Raw genomic sequence first — 19228 nt, 5'->3', positions numbered from 1 at the left:
GATTGTATGAGGTGGCAGCAAATTGGTATGAGTCTTGGCAGCTCTCCAGGGGCGACGACGCGCCCCCAGCGGTATGGGCCGAATTTACTAAGGCCTTTCTGGACCATTTTCTACCACCAGAGCTACGAAGAGCTAGGGTTGATCGGTTCTTGAATTTGCGACAGAATGGTAGAAGTGTTCGCGAGTACAGCCTAGAGTTCGATTCACTGGCTAGGTATGCACCCACCATAGTAGCTGAGATGGCCGACAGGGTGCACAGGTATGTGATGGGACTGGACTCTTATCTGATTGATGGTTGTTTGGCTGTGGCTGCTCAGCCAGGGATGCATGTAGCCCGGGTACAGGCACACGCCCAGGGCATGGAGGACCGACGTAGAGAACGTCGGCCTGATAGGGGTTACGACAGGGGCCAGCCTAAGAGAGCCAGATCGGCTGGGTATTCAGAGGGATTTCAGAGCGAGCCTTCCCAGCGGCAGAGAAATAGGTATTCGTCCCAGCCAGCCTACAGTACGCCCCCACAGTTCGCAGGACAGAGCTCCAGAGGTCCCGGTCAGTCGAGGCCACCCATACCCCCGTGTTCTTACTGTGGGAGGCCCCACCCGGGGGAGTGTTACCGCGCTACGGGCGCTTGTTATTTTTGTGGGAGCCCAGACCATCGAGTCAGAGAGTGCCCACTTAAGGGCAGTTCGGGTTCAGCCCGGCCTGCTGGGTCCGTTGCAGGCTCATCTTCTCCTTCAGCGGCCATGCGCCCTGCGGGGCGAGGAGCACCAGCACCAGCACCAGCGCCAGCGGGTCGTGGCAGAGGACGTGGTGCAGCTTCTGGTTACAGCGGTCCTTCGAACCGCGTGTTTGCTTTAACCGGCCGGCAGGACCCAGGAGCGTCTTCGAGTGCACGCCCAGGTACGCCAGCCAATCCTTTTTGAGAAATGTATGTATGGATAATTTTGTATTTTGTTGAATCACGTGATCTCATACTTCTGGGTATTAGAAATAGTAAGATAAATGTTAATTTGGTGGATACCGAGATTCAGAAAAGCAATACGGTAATGGTATGACTTAGCCGGGGGTGGGACCCGCTACCAAAATTTTTCCGAAAATCTGCGAAGACCCCGATTTACTCTAAAATTACGTGACAAAGGTCGTGAGGGCCAATCGACGAAATTATATTAGCCCTAACGTGTCGAAATGCATGAAAGTTTCGGAGTTAAGCGTGCTCAGGCCATAGCAATTCTGGGATGGGTGACCCCCTGGGAAGTAATGCAAAGTTTTGCTCAAGTGTAGGTATGACCGATATAAATGAAAACTTGGGGTAATCTAAAGGAAAAGAGAATGTATGGAGTAATTAGTGCCTTTACAAAAACCACACAGTCCGACGCGGATTAAAGGGGCAAAAAGGAAAGGTGCGATACCACTCGGAAAAATTTAGCGAATCTGGATAACAGTCAGCGACGACCCGAATGTTGTCAGGGGATAGAAAATGCCCAATTACATCATAAGTTAGTCCAGTATGACGATAGTTGTAAAGGGAAAAAGAGTATGGATAGTAGGGAAGGAGAGAGATAAGAAGGGCGAGTAAGCAGAATCTTTGAAAAAGTCGATAAGCGACACCCAAGACGATTTGTATGATTGACTCTGAATACGTTCCTGTCTGACATATCTCTGTACGATTAACTCCGATTACGAATCTGTCTGACACACCTCTGTATGTCTGACTCTGGATATAAATCCGTCTGGTGTGCCTCCGTACGTCTAATTTTGGTCACGCATCTGTCTGATACATCTCCGCATGTCTGATTCTAAGTGTGACTCTGTATGATACATTTCTGTAAGCCTGATTCCAATTTCGAAATCCGTCCGATACATTTTTATACATCTGACTCTGATCTCAGATCTGTCTGACATACTTCCGTATCTCTTCTTTTGATTATGAATCTATTCGCCATAGTTTGGCATGTCTGCTTCCGATTACGAATCCGTCCGATATGCTTCTACGCGTCCGATTCCAGTCCTGAATCTGTTGGTAAGAAGTGTCTGGTATGAAGTGGGATTATATTGATGTGGTAGAAATCTCCGGAGTGTAACAAGGAATAGTATGGACTATGACGTCTGGAAAGCGTTCGTCAGTTACAAGAATATAGCTTATGGTTCGACGATTGCGTGGGGTACGAGAAGATATATTATGAAGGCATCTGAATCTGTGATGTGAAAAATTACCTCATAATGCTGGTAAAGAAGCCATGTCGGAAAGTCAGCAAAGGACGACTATAAAGAGAACCCTCCCGGAGTAGTATGGCGCCCCATAAGGTCAATTTAACATTCGAGGACGAATGTTCTAAAGGGGGGGAGAATGTTACATCCGGCATTTTTGTTCATTCGGAAGAATTCAAGGTAAAATGACTTGTGATGAATAAGGCCACTATTGGACACTACTTGGTATGAATGTGTAGGTTATGAATTTGATGGTGTGGAATTACGAAAGGTGGCCAAGGGCAAAAATTGGAATTTTGGGAACTTGTCCCATAAATTGCAAAATCTAGCCATTTTGGGCTAAAAAAAAAATAGGTGGAGAAAGGCCCAACTTAAGGGGGCCCAACCGGCCAAAGGAGTCCAAGCCCATGGAATAATTAAATTCCATGGGGAATTATATATGTATTGATAAGTATTGAGAAGGTTCAAGAAACAAAACATAAAGCAAGAACAAAGAAAAGAGAGAGAGGTTTCGGGTGGGTGAAGAAAAACAAAAAGAAAAAGAAAAAAAAAAAAATTGGAGCCAATTCCTTGGTTCAAAAATTCATCTCTTGTGAGATTTGAACTAAGCACAAGGTACTCTTCAAGTTGGTATAACTATTGTGGCAAGAAACTACCTATTGTGGCAAGTGGAAGAATTGGGAAAAGGTAAGAATCCATCCCTTTTTATTATGTTATGGAGCTTTGTTTATGTTGTGAAATGTAGAAATGAATAGAATTTGTGAAAATATGGAAGTTTGCAAAGTGGGTGTGTTTGTTGGAAAGTGGCCGTGTGTGTGTGTTGATGTATTGATGTAATGAGTTGAATTTTTATGATGTATTCTAGTTGTTGTTATGATAGAAATTATATTAGAAATGGAAGTGGAATGAATTAGTGAAGATTGGAAAAAAATAGTATGTGGCCGTGAGATTCAAGGAGTGAAATGGAAATGAAAGTATCGAGATGCAAATTATGGTTATTGTTGATGAATTCGGAAGATGGCAATGTATAACGAACTTGTATGTTGAAAGTTAGGAAAAATTGGATAAGTAGTGGCTTTAATGGAAAGTTTGTATGTTTGTATATCGTGTGTATATTGTGTGGAAATGGTATGATATGCCTCCGACGTATGCTATAATGATCTTGATGGATAATAGATGCGAAAATAATAAGTTTGGTTTGGAAATGTAAGTTTGAAACGGAAAAGGTTTCGTTATGTTGGAAGATGGCTAATGATGCCTTAATGTATGTCTTGATGTTTGTTGTTGTTTTGATATCATTCTCTGGGTTGTTGGCTGTGTTTTAACTTTTGGGGATGTCGTATATACAGAGGAAATGCTGCCGAAATTTCGGTAGGCAATTATGTGTAAAGATAGAGTATTGAAAGAATGAAACTAACCAAATGGTAAACTTGACCATTTCCAGATTTTGGACGAAATTTGGATTTACGCCAAGCAAGCATAAGGCGCCATCAAGGTATGTGAAGCACTTCTCTACGTTCCTAGGCATGTTCTGGATGTGGTAGGCTCGACCGCGAGCCTTAAGTCCGACTCCGTTCCCCGGAATTCGAGACGGAAAAACGCTCCAATTCCTTCAATTCAATTGAAACTATTTTATTGCAAATTGCCCTTAAAGTGAGATTTTGTACAAAACTTCCCCAAACGGAGTCGGAGCACTTCCGAATGAGTATGGGTGACCTCATAAGGTCAATCATCAGTAATTTATGTATGTAGCCTCGGGTTGGTCCGAGGTGGGCCCACAAGGCCCGATACTTCCGGTACGATTTTTAAAATACTTCTGTTTTGGTCCGATCTTCTCCAAAAACTTCTGAACTATTATTTTGTGAATATTATGGATATTTTTGTGTAATTTATACAATATTATTTCTGAACATCCGAGCATCCCACTCTGATAATCTGTCGTGCCTTCCTAATTAGGATATGAGCGCGTGCTATGCATACTATCTGGATATTCTGATTTTGGCTCGCCGTTTGGCACCCTTCTGATTGATCGAGTCTGTATGTTGAGTCTGTAGGTAGGTGGTTTCTCATTTATCGATTCGTGTCTGTCTCAATGCATTCTTTCACTGCGACCCGGGCCAGGTTCTGTTATCGTGCATATTTCTCTGCATTGTTCACCGCGTCCCTCGGCGTACGGGCCGGGATCTGTATGTCTGTATGATCTGTGTATGGGGATGGCGGCCAGGATGGCATATGATCTGATTTGATTATGTCTGTCCACCGCGTCCCGTACTAAGAGGGCCGGGTTCTGTTACCGCGCCCCCAGACAGGGCCGGGATCTGTATGAATATATGCGTGTGCCATCTGTATTTATAAAGCACACGCCTTTGTATGATTTTGTATGACTCTGTGCTACTCTGCATGCATAATTCTGTCTGTCATACTACTGTTTGTCCGTCTGTGTTACGACTATTTCTGTATGTGCGTATGGCTTCTGCTTCTGTATGTCTGTATGGATTCAGATTTTGCTCGTCTGTCCGTATTATGATTCCGTCTGTCTGTCCGAACTATAATTCTGTTCATTTGTGTGTAACACGATTCTGTATGTCTGTTTGGATCATAACTCTGTCCGTTAGTTTGACTTATGATTTTGCCCGTTATATTTCTGTGACTCTAGTTCGGACTATGTTTATATCTGTTACGTTTCTGCTTTACATACTCGGTACATTTTCCGTACTGACCCCCGTTCTTCGGGGGCTGCGCTACATGCCCGCAGGTACAGACGCACCAGGTGATACGCCGCCCGTGTAGGTTTCCGACTCTGCTTTTTGAAGAGCTCCTTTGACTTGGAGCATATCTTTTGGTATATATCTTCTGTCTTCTGTGTACTCCGTATGTTTGTATATTCTGGGTACGGCGGGGCCCTGTCCCGCCATATGATTCTGTATGTCTGTAGAGGCCTGTAGATAGATGTGTGGGTTACGGGTTTCGTCTGTATGTTAGCCTTATCGGCTTACTTGTAAATGTCTGTATGTTCAGGTATATATGTATATATACGTATGGTTGCGCGCGTGCCGTATTTGTATCGGCCTATTTCCGTACTTCTGTTTTGAAAAAAAAAATCTGTATGATTCGAATTCGATCAGATAGGTACGTATGGGTATCCAGTTAGGGTACCAGTCGCGGCCCACGGGGTTTCGGTCGTGACAGTTAAGGTGGGGCCCACACATCGGGACTTTATAAAATACATATGAAGAGATATATGGGTAGTACATGCGAGGTTGAGCAAGTCCTAAGAAGGACCCATAAGCCAAAATGAGTGTAAGCCCTCCAAAAGGACGATTTAAGAAAACGTTTTCGGATGACCTGACTTGGAGGGGCGAAAACGGCATTATACGTTTGGAATTTGGAAAAACACCAAGAAATAAAAGTTGTAGATAATAGAAAGAGCTTTCCAACCATAGGTCATGGGCCCTCACACCATATCGCGATCAAAAGTTATGGCCATTTTAGTAAATAGACCTTAAGCTGCCAAAAAAAAAAAACAAAGAGAAGCTCCGCGGGCCCCACAAGGGGAGGTCGGTGAAACCGACCTAGGGGGCCTATAAATACCCCATAAATCTGTTCTTTTCAGCAAATTAACCTTCTAAAAGTTCCTAGAAAATTCTCTACACCTCTCCCAAATATTATAGTCCAATAAATCAAGAATTTGGCAAGATTACGCCAAACTAGTCTGTGAAAGGTGATTGTTCTTGCTTTTGCTTACGCTTGGTGTTGGAAAAAGGTTGATGTGGCTGAGTTTCTTCAAGTTTAAGGTATGTTATTTATTCCATCTCTTATTTTGAATTTATTTGAAGGTCTAGCAAGCTTTAAAAATGAAAATAGTTATGGAGGAAGGGTCATAAAGTGTCGTGTTGTAGTTGTTGTGTTTATGGACTGTTTTGAACATGTTGTGGTCATGTGGATGAACTGATTTATGCGTATAAAAATGGTATCTAACATTGTTGGTGTGTTGGTGAGATTATATTCCTTGATTGGGATGAAAGGAAGTGCATATTGTTGTTGCATGTTGAAAAACATCGTGTGGGATGTTTATGAAATATATTGGTATGAATAATAGTGTTGTGATGTTGATATTGTTGGAATAATTGTTGGTATTGTTGTTGGTTTGGCCGGGTTGAATTCCCGGATTGTTGTTGATTAAAATTAGCCGAGCTAGAATCTCGGGGATGGTGTATTTACAGGGGAGATGCTGCCGAAATTTTGGCAGATTATAAATGAATTCATTTGAAGGATTAAGACAAGTGTATGATGCTGAGTCTAATGATTATGTCAATCTTCTTGAATGTAGACAAACAAGTTGGACGAATAGGCGTAGCTAGTAAGGTGCGGCACAGGTATGTTAAGGCTCGACCCTTTTCTTCTTTGGCATGATCTCTATGTCGCAAGTTTACGAATGTTTCCATAGTTTACTTATCTTCAAAAGTTAGAAGCCTATGACCCTAAGGTATAAGTCTTTCCCTAATAGTTTACAAACTGTTTTCCAAAATACCCATATTTTTCATAAAACCAAGTTTTAAGAAGTTGAAAGCTTTTATGACTAGAACGACGAATATGATTCTTATAATGATAATGATGATTCCAGATATGAGAAAACGTCTATGATGAGTATGTTAAGAATGGTTCCATGTTGGAAAATCCTAAGTTATGGGTTCGATACGAGTATGGGAATATTGAGTTATTTCTTGATTCTCAACTTTACTCCTTGATAACAATTCTATTTTCTTTCAAAAACTTTAAAGCACATGATTCAACGTCTTATGAAATTTATGATCTTATCCTATGTTATTTGCTATTAGTCTCATCTTATATAATTGTTTCTTCAAGGTGAGACGTGACGACCATGATGATTCCATAATATAATCGGAGGTTACCGACCTTACGTCACTCCGATAGAGTTGTAGTTTTTCTTTGGGCTCTCCTGCATGCTATGATATGATATATGTATATATATGTATATGGGGAAGATGGGAAAAAGGACAGAGCGCTATAGACGCTGGGATATACACACGGTACATGTATCCGTATTTGACATGATATCATCCCGGACGCGGGGTGCCCGGACGCGGGATATATATAAATAATTATGGTTAAATGGATCGGCTTCCGACGCCTCGGCAACATGACATGTTCTATTTTCATACATATATGAACAAGAAATGCCTTTCAAAGGAAAGATAAGCTTGCATGGCATCCGCCCTCAGAGGCACTCACATGTACAGGTTATTCCCTTATCTTATGATATTCACATGTACAGGTTATTCCTTTACCTTATGATATGTTCTATGTTTCCATACAGTTAATATTCATATATTCATCTCTTACTATGTTTCTATTTATGCCTTACATGCTCAGTACATTGCTCGTACTGACCCCTCTTCTTCGGGGGCTGCGTTTTATGCCGCGCAGGTACACCCAGACGAGCAGAAGCTAGTATAGAAGGGGTTCCAGTGGAGTTGGTAGATCCCACTTTTTCCTGGGAGTGCTTCCGAGTGAGAGCTTGTGTGCTAGAATTTCTGAGTCGATGTTAGAGACTTTGCAGAAAGAGTCGTGGGTATCGGGAGTCAGTCTGTCAGCGGCTCCATCAGCCGATGTGTCAGTTTGTATTATGATATTAGTTTTACACAGCTACAGATTTTATTTGATTTAAGAGTAGCAAAAAATAAAAAAGAGGGAAAATACTTCAGTAAGCTTTATTATATATACCTGATTTAGAGGTTCAAAGGATTATCTATGTAAGGTGAGTCAGCGGGTTCGCTCGGCTCCGAATATGGAGTCGGGTGCCATCACACCCTAGTAAAGTCGGGGTGTGACAATAATGACCAAGAAATCAGCCATCACAATTCATTTTCAACTACACAACACAAAGAAAGAAAACCTAAACCTAGAGAGAGAGAGAGAGCATTTGGCCAAGATTGGCTGATTTTTGAGCTCTTTGAGTCTTGATACAAAATTTATTTTCCATGGTGTTTCAACCCTTTAGAAGGTCCCTAGAACGTGAAGATAGTCTTTGGAGCAACAAGAACCATTTTCATCTCAAGTCACCAACTCTAGCCAAGTAGAGAAGTCAAGTTGTCAAGGTAAGATCTAACTTTCTTTTTCATGTATTAAGGGTGATGTAGATGTGTGAATATAAGTTGTATGCATGAAATAAGGTGTGTTGATGTTGGAACATGATAATAACCATGAGTTTATAGGTGTTGATGTTGAAGTATGGTTGTAACTTGATGAACATGAATCGCATGCATAAAATCATGAACGTTGGTGTTGGAATGTTGTTGTGACTGAGGGGACTGTTTCGGTGGAATTAATGAACTAATTTTCTTTAATAAATATGGTTGTTACTATCATAGATCTCATGGTAAAAACAATGAAAATAATTGGAAGGTTAAAGGTGAAGTTGTGTTAGTATGAAACTAATTGAATCTATGATTTTATGTGAGTGATGTTGAAGCATGTTGAAACCATGTATGGACTGTTTTGTGAGGACGTTAGTGAACTGTTTTTACTTGATATATTTATTGTTATTATCATGAAATGTATGATGGAAATGAAGGTGTTTAATGGTTGGAGTTGAAACTAAAGTCGTTTGTGAGTTGTTGTAAGGAATATAGAAATGACGATATATCTTAGTTGCGTATGAATTGATGTTGTACTTGTCGTGTGGATAGCTGGTCATAACTTACTGAAATTATATGAAAAGAAGACATGAAATAATGTGTAAGAATCATATGTGGTTTTCTTAGTATGTTCGTAAACATTTGCAAGAATTCCGAACATTTTATGTTGTCGGTTAGGGACTGTTTTGGACATGTTGTTGGTTAGGGACTGTTTTGGACGTGTTGTTTTGGCTAAGTTGAAAAAAATAATTATAGTTAAGAGTATACATCATGTTTTCATAGTGTTTGGGCTGTTGTAAAGTTGTTACATGAAAACGTTAAAGCTACGGACAATTAGGAGTAACTTGAGAACGTAGTAGCCGTATGTGAATCGTTATTGAATGTTGCGAATGTGGGCTGTTTGGAATATTGTGTGGGCTTCCCGGATTGGTATTGAACATATAATTATTGATGTTGGATTGGTTGTATGTAGTTGGTTTGGATACAAGAGAAAACGTCGACTAAACATCTAGGAAGGAGTTACTAACGCTAGAATACGTTTTGAATCTCCCCGTAGCTTAACCATAATTCTTGACGTCTTAATATAGGTTGAAACTTTGGGCAGCGTATACGCGTTGTGATACGAATAAACGCCGAAGGTATGTAAAGATGTACCTTCCTTCTTTTGGCATGTCTTAGATATAAGTGACATATGATATGAGCTTTGGGGTAATTCTATTCATAAGTTTAGAGTGTGATTCAAGATTCTTATTCACTTCTTGATGTTACAATCCTTAAGGAAATTAAGCTATTGCCTCTCAAGTCTTTTGAACGTTGGATAATAGTCGATATATATCAGCTTCTATTTGTAGGAACTCTATGATGACTCATGTCTTGACTTCACTACATATTCATACTATATATCCTATATATTGTTATTGTTCCACCTGATCAGCTGGATTATGATATTCTTAAGCCGGAAGCGGCTGCCCGAAGGGGCCATTATTATTAAGCCGGAAGCGGCTGCCCGAAGGGGCCATCATTATTTTGCCGGAAGCGGCCGTCCGAAGGGAATATTGTGTTATTAGCCGGAAGCGGCCGTCCGAAGGGACTATTGTATTATTAGCCGGAACCGGCTACGAGTAGAATATTCTATATTTATATTGTGTATGCTAGAATTTGTGTAAGGGACCATATAGCATGGTTCAAAATGTTGTTCCAGGTTATTTCCGGGTTGCTTTCTAAACTTGTTTACTGTTACGCTTATATGCTCGGTACATATTCCGTACTGACCCCCTTTCTTCGGGGGGCTGCGTTTCATGCCCGTAGGTACAGATACGCGTTTTGGTGAACCGCTAGTTTAAGACTTCCCTTCTGCTATCTTGGAAATTTCCGTTGTTCCGGAGCCCAGACTTTGGTATAGATCCTTCTTGATCTAAATATTTGCATATGTTGTTTAAGGGTACGACGGGGCCCTGTCCCGTCATATTTTACTGTTGAAACTCTTAGAGGTATGTGGACATATGTGTGGGTCGTATTCAGACGTGATCAGTTGTGTGTGTATTATCAGTATGTGTGTTCTATCGTTGTAGCAGCCTCGTCGGCTTGCGAATATTATTATGTTTTGGCAGCTGCCTAGTCGGCTTGCCTTTTTTTTTTATGGATATTTATGCGATAGTTCTGAGACCAAGGTTTGGTCGTTATAAGTTCCATACGGTGTTTATTGTGGATTGAACATATAGCTAAAGAGGGTGTAGACGAGTGCCCAAGTCGGGCACCAGTCACGGCCTACGGGGTAGGGTTGTGACAAAAGTGGTATTAGAGCAGTTCATCCTCGGAGTGTCTACAGACCGTGTCTAGTAGAGTCCTGTTTATCGATGTGTTGTGCACCACATCTATAAACAGGAGGCTACAAGACAATTAGGATGTCATCTTTCCTTCTTACCTTAGATCATGCGTGTCACGACCCAACCCCGTAGGCCGTGACTAGTGCCCGATCTGGGCACTCAAACACATTCTAGTATATAGCAAAAGCCGACAAGGCTTTATTTCCAATTTAGATAATCTCCAGAAAAATTTCGGCAGAGTTTCCTTTGTTTTACGGACTATCCCATATACCCTGCACGCAGAAAATACCAACAAAGGCCACACAGGGCCAACAAAGCAACATTTAAATATATGCGGACCGGCCGCCGCGGCGAATGGAATCGCCCAAACACAACATAAGCACACAACTGTACAGAAAGACCCCAACCCACAACCATGTCCACAGACCTCTAAACAGACCGACAAAGTCATATGACGGGACAGCGCCCCGCCGTACCCATGAACGAGAATATACATATATAGAAATGACAGACTATACCAAAAGATGGCTCTGAATAAAAGAGCGCTCCAAAAATAGCAGAATGAGATCCTAAGCGGACGGATCAGCAAACCTGTCGTCGGTACCTGCGCGGCATGAAAACGCAGCCCGCGAAGAAAGGGGGTCAGTACGAAATAGGTACTGAATATGTAATGCCTGAATTACAGAAACAAACCCATAACTGGTGCAGAACATACAGAAAGTAACCGGAAAATCCAAAGTATCAGATACATAATTCCAAAACATGCAGAGTGTGTACAGAACATATGTCATATCAAATCCGGCCCCTGCCAAGGGACTCGGCAGACAGAACGTGGCCACCCTCCCGACGCTGGTGCCACAAAAAGAAGAATCAGAATAGGGCATAACCCCGTAGCATAGTATGTCATATCAAATGGCCATAGCAAATCATATCAGAACAAGCGGACATGGCACATCATACTCCACAAACCCATGTACGCAAATACCTGCCCCCTCACATCGAGGCACGGCGAACAATGCAGGGGATCACGCTTGACAACATATCCTGGCCCGGGCTCAGTGTGGGAAACATTGGGGCATCCACGAATGGAGTAGTGAGAGACTAATGCAATTAAAATATCATGAATGTTTCCATAGACTCGATGAGGCATATCAAAGACAAACCGATCTAATGAAGTCGGAAGGAATCATAGTAAATGATTTTCGAGTATCAATACAATTTATCAGACTTAATGGAATATTTAAAACGACGTTTATTAGGTAATTAGAATGGTAGTCAAAACATTTCTTTCAAAGACCGCTCGAAAAGAAGACTTAAGTACATTAAGGGCAAAACCGGGAATAGTGGGCCCACCTCGGAACAAGCAAGGAGGTGGGCTCAAATTATGCATTCTCAGCTTATGGGGTCACCTACGAAGGTTCTACGGGCATTCTATAACTTTTCATAAAGTTTGGGGAAGGTTTGCAAAATTTTCAAGAAAGCATACAAAAAGGGTTCAATTCTATTGAACGAAATTGTAACAATTTCAGACGCGGGTTCCGATGAGCAGAATATCCTCCGAGGCGTAAATCTGATCCTAGTAATTCTAGGACATGCCAAAAGAAGACTCGGGATAGCTTTACATACCTTTTGGGATTTTTAAGCCTATCAAAGCTCACTCCCCGTTTCGTCGAAAATCTGCAAATGGTCACATTTACCAATTGTAAGTTATAGATGTTACGAATTCAATTTAACTCATACTTGTCTACCGAAATTTCGGCAGCACTTCCCCTATACATATAGCACTCCCGAGAATTCAACTCGGCTCATAATCATCAACAACAACCCAAACAACAACATCAACATCAACAACGAACATCAAAAACATAATATGGCACAACTAGTTCTACTTGCCGACAATTGCCATAACCTTCTCTCCAACCCAAACTTTCAAACTAACATCAATGATTTCACACTCATTATCAATCAAGGTTATCACATTATAGATTTAGAAACATTTCACATCCTTTCCTCAAGTTATACACACGATATACATAATATACAACTTTTCCGCCAAAGTCATAATTCACTCAAAACTTCTAATCTTTAACAAACATATTCATAATATGTTTCTAGCTTCCAACTTCATCAATACTCATCATAATTTGCAACTTAATAACTTCATTTTCATAATGTCGTAAAATCATTCTAAAACGACATAAACTTCTACATTCCATTTCATAACAAACTTATATCGTTTTACTTTCATGTACCTTGCAAACATCACAACAACACTACTAACTTGCTAAACAAAATTGATTCATTCTCATTCTACCAAAGACACCCCACGGCTACATCACTATTTTTCAACTTCTATCAAATTCATTCAACTTTCATTTCCAATATGCATTTCACCCCAACCACAACTAGAATATGATATAAATTCAACACATTATAATTATACACATACATATATACACGGCCACATGTCTATATACATACCCACTTGGTAAACTTCCATTTTTCCGTACAATCAACTCATTCCCACATACTACAACACAAACAAAACTTCATAACACAAGAATAAGGGATAAATTCTTACCTTTTCCTCTAGTCTTCTTCACTTGGACAAATGATCGAATTGATGAACCAAGGCCTCTTTCTTCCAAACCAACTACACCAAGTTGAAAAGGGACCTTGAATTAGTAGGAATTCAACAAGAAATTAATTTTTGGAGGGAGATTTTTTATGGTGATTTTCCAAGGCCAAACCCGAACCCCTTTCTCGTGCTCTCTCTTTGTTTTGTAATTTCTCTTCTAACTTTTCTTGAACCTTCATATGTATATAATAGTCCCTTAATTAAATGGTCACATGGTATTAACCAAATCATGGGCTTGGGCCATTGGCTTGGCCGGCCACCTACAAAATATTTGGGCCTCATTTTACTTCTTATTTTACAAGCCCAATTGGCTACAAATGTTATTTTTGCAATTCCCCGAAGCTAATTTCCGAAATTCCACGTTTTTCCCTTAGCCTTCCTCGACACCTCCATATTAATATTCTTTCATACACAACTCATATGTCAAATAAAAATTAATTATAACCTTATTTCTTACAAGTCAAGGATATCTCCAAATTTTCCGAACGTGTGAAAACACGGGATATAACATCCTCCCCCCCTTTAGAACATTTGTCCTCGAATGTTAAATTAATCTTATAGGGTTTGAAAATACCGTGGGGGAGTTCATGTATGTAGACAACACATTTGACATACATTCGTTATTGAATGGAATTAAACAAAGATTCGAGATTACCTGTGGGCATGGGGAATAAATGAGGATATTTCTTCTTCATCTCCTCTTCGGCCTCCCAGGTCATTTCTTCCCTATTGTTGTTCCGCCACAGCACCTTAACAGAGGCTACATCTTTGTTCCGGAGCTTCCTTACCTGGCGGTCCAAGATGGCTACGGGCTGCTCCTCGTAAGATAACTGCTCCGTCACCTGAATGTCATCCGCAGGAAATATTCTGGAGGGATCACCAATGCATTTGCGGAGCATAGATACATGGAATATCGGATGTACCGCTTCCAAATCAGATGGCAGATCTAACTCATAGGCGACGTTACCAATTTTCCGCACAATCAAATAAGGCCCAATGTAGCGCGGACTAAGCTTACCCTTTCTGCCGAACCGCATTACGCCTTTCATAGGCGATACCTTCAGAAATACCCAATCACCAACCTGGAATTCCAAAGGACGACGCCGTTTATCAGCGTATGATTTCTGTCGACTCTGAGCTGCCAATAGTCGCTCTCGGATAAGTTTCACCTTATCAACGGCCTGCTGGATCATATCTGGGCCAATTAACTCTGTCTCGCCAATATCAAACCAACCAATAGGTGACCTGCATTTCCTGCCATACAAAGCCTCGTACGGAGCCATCTGGATGCTGGAATGGTAACTGTTGTTGTAAGCAAATTCAATCAATGGCAAGTGATCCTCCCAGCTACCTCTGAAATCAATAACACAGGCCCGCAACATATGTTCAAGTGTCTGGATAGTGCGCTCGGCCTGTCCGTCACTCTGAGGATGAAAAGTTGTGCTCAGGCTCAGCTGAGTCCCTAATCCTTCCTTAAAAGATCTCCAGAAGTTCGCTGTGAACTGAGCACCTCTGTCAGTGATAATAGATATAGGAACTCCATGAAGCTTCACTATTTCTTTAATATAAAGCCTGGCATAATCCTCAGCGGAATAAGTAGTTCTGACGGGGAGAAAATGGGCTGATTTTGTCAGCCTATCAACAATAACCCAGATGGAATCATACTTCCGTGGAGTGCGAGGCAACCCTGTAATGAAGTCCATATTAATGATCTCCCACTTCCACGTCGGAATTTCCATTTCCTGCAACAGTCCGCCCTGTTTCTGATGTTCAATCTTGACCTGCTGACAATTGGGACACTGGGCGACGAACTCTGAGATATCTCGTTTCATGCCATCCCACCAGTATAAGCATCGGAGATCATGGTACATCTTCGAAGACCCAGGATGGACCGAATAGCGAGCATAATGTGCCTCGCTCATAACCTGCTGCCGAAGGCCTGCAATATCAGGTACACACAACCTGCCCCTAAATAATAAAGTCCCGTCCGGAGTGAACTCTAACGGAGTCTTCTCCTTATCATAGGTTGTGTCTCTGTATCGTGCCAAAACAGGATCTTCATATTGATGCCGCTTGATATCTTCCTTAATAGATGATTCAGAAACCCCTTGGACAGAAATCCGTGTACCTCCAGATTCGGCCAGACGAACCCCAAGATTAGCCAACTGATGAATGTCACGCACTATCTCTCTCCTGTCTGGCTGTAAATCTGCCAAGCTGCCCATAGATTTCCGGCTAAGCGCATCTGCCACAACATTAGCCTTTCCCGGATGATACAGAATATCCACATCATAGTCTTTCAGGAGCTCCAGCCACCTCCGCTGCCGCAAATTAAGCTCTTTCTGCTTAAAAATATACTGGAGACTCTTATGATCTGTATAGATATCAACATGAACGCCATATAAATAATGTCTCCATAACTTCAGGGCATGGATCACCGCTGCAAGCTCCAGATCGTGAGTAGGATAATTCTTTTCATGCTTTTTCAATTGCCGAGAAGCATAAGCTATAACTCTGCCGTGCTGCATCAATACACAGCCCAATCCCACGCCAGAAGCGTCACAATAAATAACATATCCATCGGGTCCCTCTGGAAGGGTCAGAACTGGGGCTGTAGTCAGCTTCTCTTTCAGCAACTGGAAGCTTCGTTCACAAGCATCAGTCCACTGGAACTTGGCTCCCTTCTGAGTTAGCCTTGTCAAAGGCGCTGAAATCGAAGAAAACTTTTCCACAAATCTTCTGTAATAGCCTGGTAACCCCAGGAAACTACGTACCTCTGTGGGCGTCGTGGGTCTGGGCCAATTTTTCACGGCCTCAATCTTCTGTGTATCCACCCGGACACCATCAGCTGCAATAATATGCCCCAGGAATGCCACTGAAGCCAGCCAGAATTCACATTTAGAAAATTTTGCATATAATTTCCGACGTCGAAGTACCCCAAGTACCGCTCTCAGATGATCTGCGTGCTCTACCTCGGACCGAGAATAAACCAGGATATCATCGATAAATACAATTACGAACATGTCTAAGAACGGCCTGAATACCCGGTTCATTAAATCCATGAATACCGCCGGAGCATTAGTCAACCCAAAATACATAACTCTGAATTCATAATGCCCATATCTGGTCCGGAATGTTGTCTTAGGAATATCAGCCTCACGTACCCATACCTGATGATAGCCGGACCGAAGATCTATCTTCAAAAAATATTTGGCGCCCTGCAACTGATCAAACAAGTCATCAATTCTGGGGAGGGGGTATTTATTCTTTATAGTTACCTTATTCAGTTGCCGATAATCAATACACATACGCAGCGACCCGTCTTTCTTACGCACAAATAATACCGGGGCCCCCCAAGGCGAAGTACTGGGCCTGATAAAGCCTTTTTCTAACAGATCCTTCAACTGCTCTTTCAGTTCTTTCAATTCTGCCGGTGCCATTCTGTACGGGGGAATAGATATCGGCTGAGTATCTGGAAGCAAATCAATAGTAAAATCTATCTCCCGCTCCGGAGGAAGGCCTGGAAGCTCATCTGGGAATAACTCCGGAAATTCATTAACCAGGGGAACTGACTGAAGAGTCGGCGTTTCTGCTGTCAAGTGTTGTACCCGAACCAGATGATAAAAATAACCCTTTCTGATCATTTTCTTCGCCTTAAGGTATGAAATAAACTTACCTTTCGGCGATGCTGTATTACCGGCCCATTCTATAACTGGCTCCCCGGGAAACTGGAAACGAACTACCTTATTTTGGCAGTTAACATTGGCATAACAGGAGGCTAGCCAGTCCATTCCCATAATAACATCGAACTCGACCATATCTAACTCCACCAGATCTGCCTTAGTGTCACGGCCACATACAATTACAGAACAGTTTTTATATACCTGTTTCGCTACAATAAAGTCCCCAATCGGTGTGGCTACCTCAAACGGCTCTATAGGTTCAGACGTTATACCAATTTTACTAGCAACCAGAGGCGAAATATATGACAAGGTCGAACCTGGATCAATCAATGTATACACAGACCGAGAGAAAACCGATAATGTACCTGTAACGAAATTAGGCGATGCCTCCTGATCCTAGCGGCTGGACAGAGCATAAATACGGTTCGAAGGACCGCTAGTACCAGAAGCTCCACCACGGCCTCTGCCGCGACCCGCTGGTGCTGAAGTACCTGGCCCCGTAGGGCGCATAGCCACTGATGAAGATGAAGACCCGGCAGCTGATCCGGTAGGCTGCGCTGCACCACCCGAACTACCCTTATACGGGCAATCTCTCACAGAATGGCGCTGACGGCCATAAGAAAAACATGCACCGGTGGCTCTGTAGCACTCCCCAGGATGGTATCTGCCACAATAAGAACACGGAGGCCTAGGTGGCCTCGTCTGACCAGAACCCCTGTCTGTCCGCGAACCTGAAGCCCTGGAGCTCTGACCTGCTCCTGAATACCCTAGGCTATCAAATCTGCGACCTGTAGGCTGTGGAGGTGCGCTTTGTGCCGGCTGGGATAGATGTCTGCTAGGCTGCTGCGGCTGCTGAGGCTGTCTGCCCCGAAAATCTCCAGAATACCCAGATGATCTGGCCTTCTTGGGCTGTCTCCGATCCTGGCTCCTATCAGGCTGACGCTCCCTATGCCGGTCCTCCATGCCCTGGGCGTGGGCCTGAATCCGGGCAATATCCATGCCGGGCTGAGCAGCCAATACCAAACAGCTGTCGACAAAATAACGGTCCAGCCCCATAATGTACCTGTGCATCCTGTCAGCCATAGTAGCTACCACAGCAGGTGCGTATCGGGCCAATGAGTCGAACTCCATACTGTACTCTCGAACACTGCGACCCCTCTGTCTCAGCAATAAGAATCTGTCAGCCTTGGCCCGCCGTAACTCCGGAGGCAGAAAATGACTAAGAAAAGCCTGAGAAAAATCATCCCAAACTGCTGGGGAGCGCCGTCACCCCTAGATAACTCCCATGACTCGTACCAATTAGCCGCCACATCATACAACCGGTACGAGGCCAACGCAACTGACTCTGTCTCGGAAGCATTAATCAGCTGTAAAGTGCGCCGCATCTTCCTGATAAACTCCTCAGGATCCTCCTCGGGCTTAGTCCCGAAGAACTCCAGAGGACCACAAGTAAAGAACTCACGGGCTCTCGAACTGTCACGCCTGTAAGCCCGGTCACCTCCCAGTCCGTGCCCCTGAACCTGTCCTGCCACAAGTCTGGTCAATAGGTGGACTGCCTCTCTCATGGGTTGATCCTCAGTGCCTGGCCGTGGAGCTGGGGGCTCAGGTACTGGAATCTCGGGAGTTGGCGGTGGGGCCGCCCCTCGACCTGCAGCTGCTGCTGCTCCAATCTCCTCTACGTGTGGCGGTGTGGAAGAGCCCTCTGCCGGGGGCAAAATATCAGGAGCAATATGTGCATGGGCCCTGGTAACCCTCTGGGCCCGACAAGTCTCTCCCACAGCTGCTGCTTTGGCCTTTTGGGCCGCTGTCGCCTTTTTTGGAGGCATAACTGCAAATGTAACAATTCGTTAGGGAGGAATCATCCTGATAACACAGCTCTATCGCACTATCTAAGACAGAAAGAAGGGTAGTATCCTAAATGCCCTGTAGCCTCCTGTTTATAGGTGTGGTGCACAACACACCGATAAACAAGACTCTACTAGACACGGTCTGTAGACATTCCGAGGACGAACCGCTCTGATACCACTTTTGTCACGACCCAACCCCGTAGGCCGTGACTAGTGCCCGATCTGGGCACTCAAACACATTCTAGTATATAGCAAAAGCCGACATGGCTTTATTTCCAATTTAGATAATCTCCAGAAACATTTCGGCAGAGTTTCCTTTGTTTTACGGACTATCCCATATACCCTGCACGCAGAAAATACCAACAAA

The sequence above is a fragment of the Lycium barbarum genome, chromosome 2 (genome assembly GCF_019175385.1).
Source record: "Lycium barbarum isolate Lr01 chromosome 2, ASM1917538v2, whole genome shotgun sequence".
Classification (NCBI taxonomy): Eukaryota; Viridiplantae; Streptophyta; class Magnoliopsida; order Solanales; family Solanaceae; genus Lycium; species Lycium barbarum.
Note: the sequence above shows the minus strand (reverse complement) of the source record.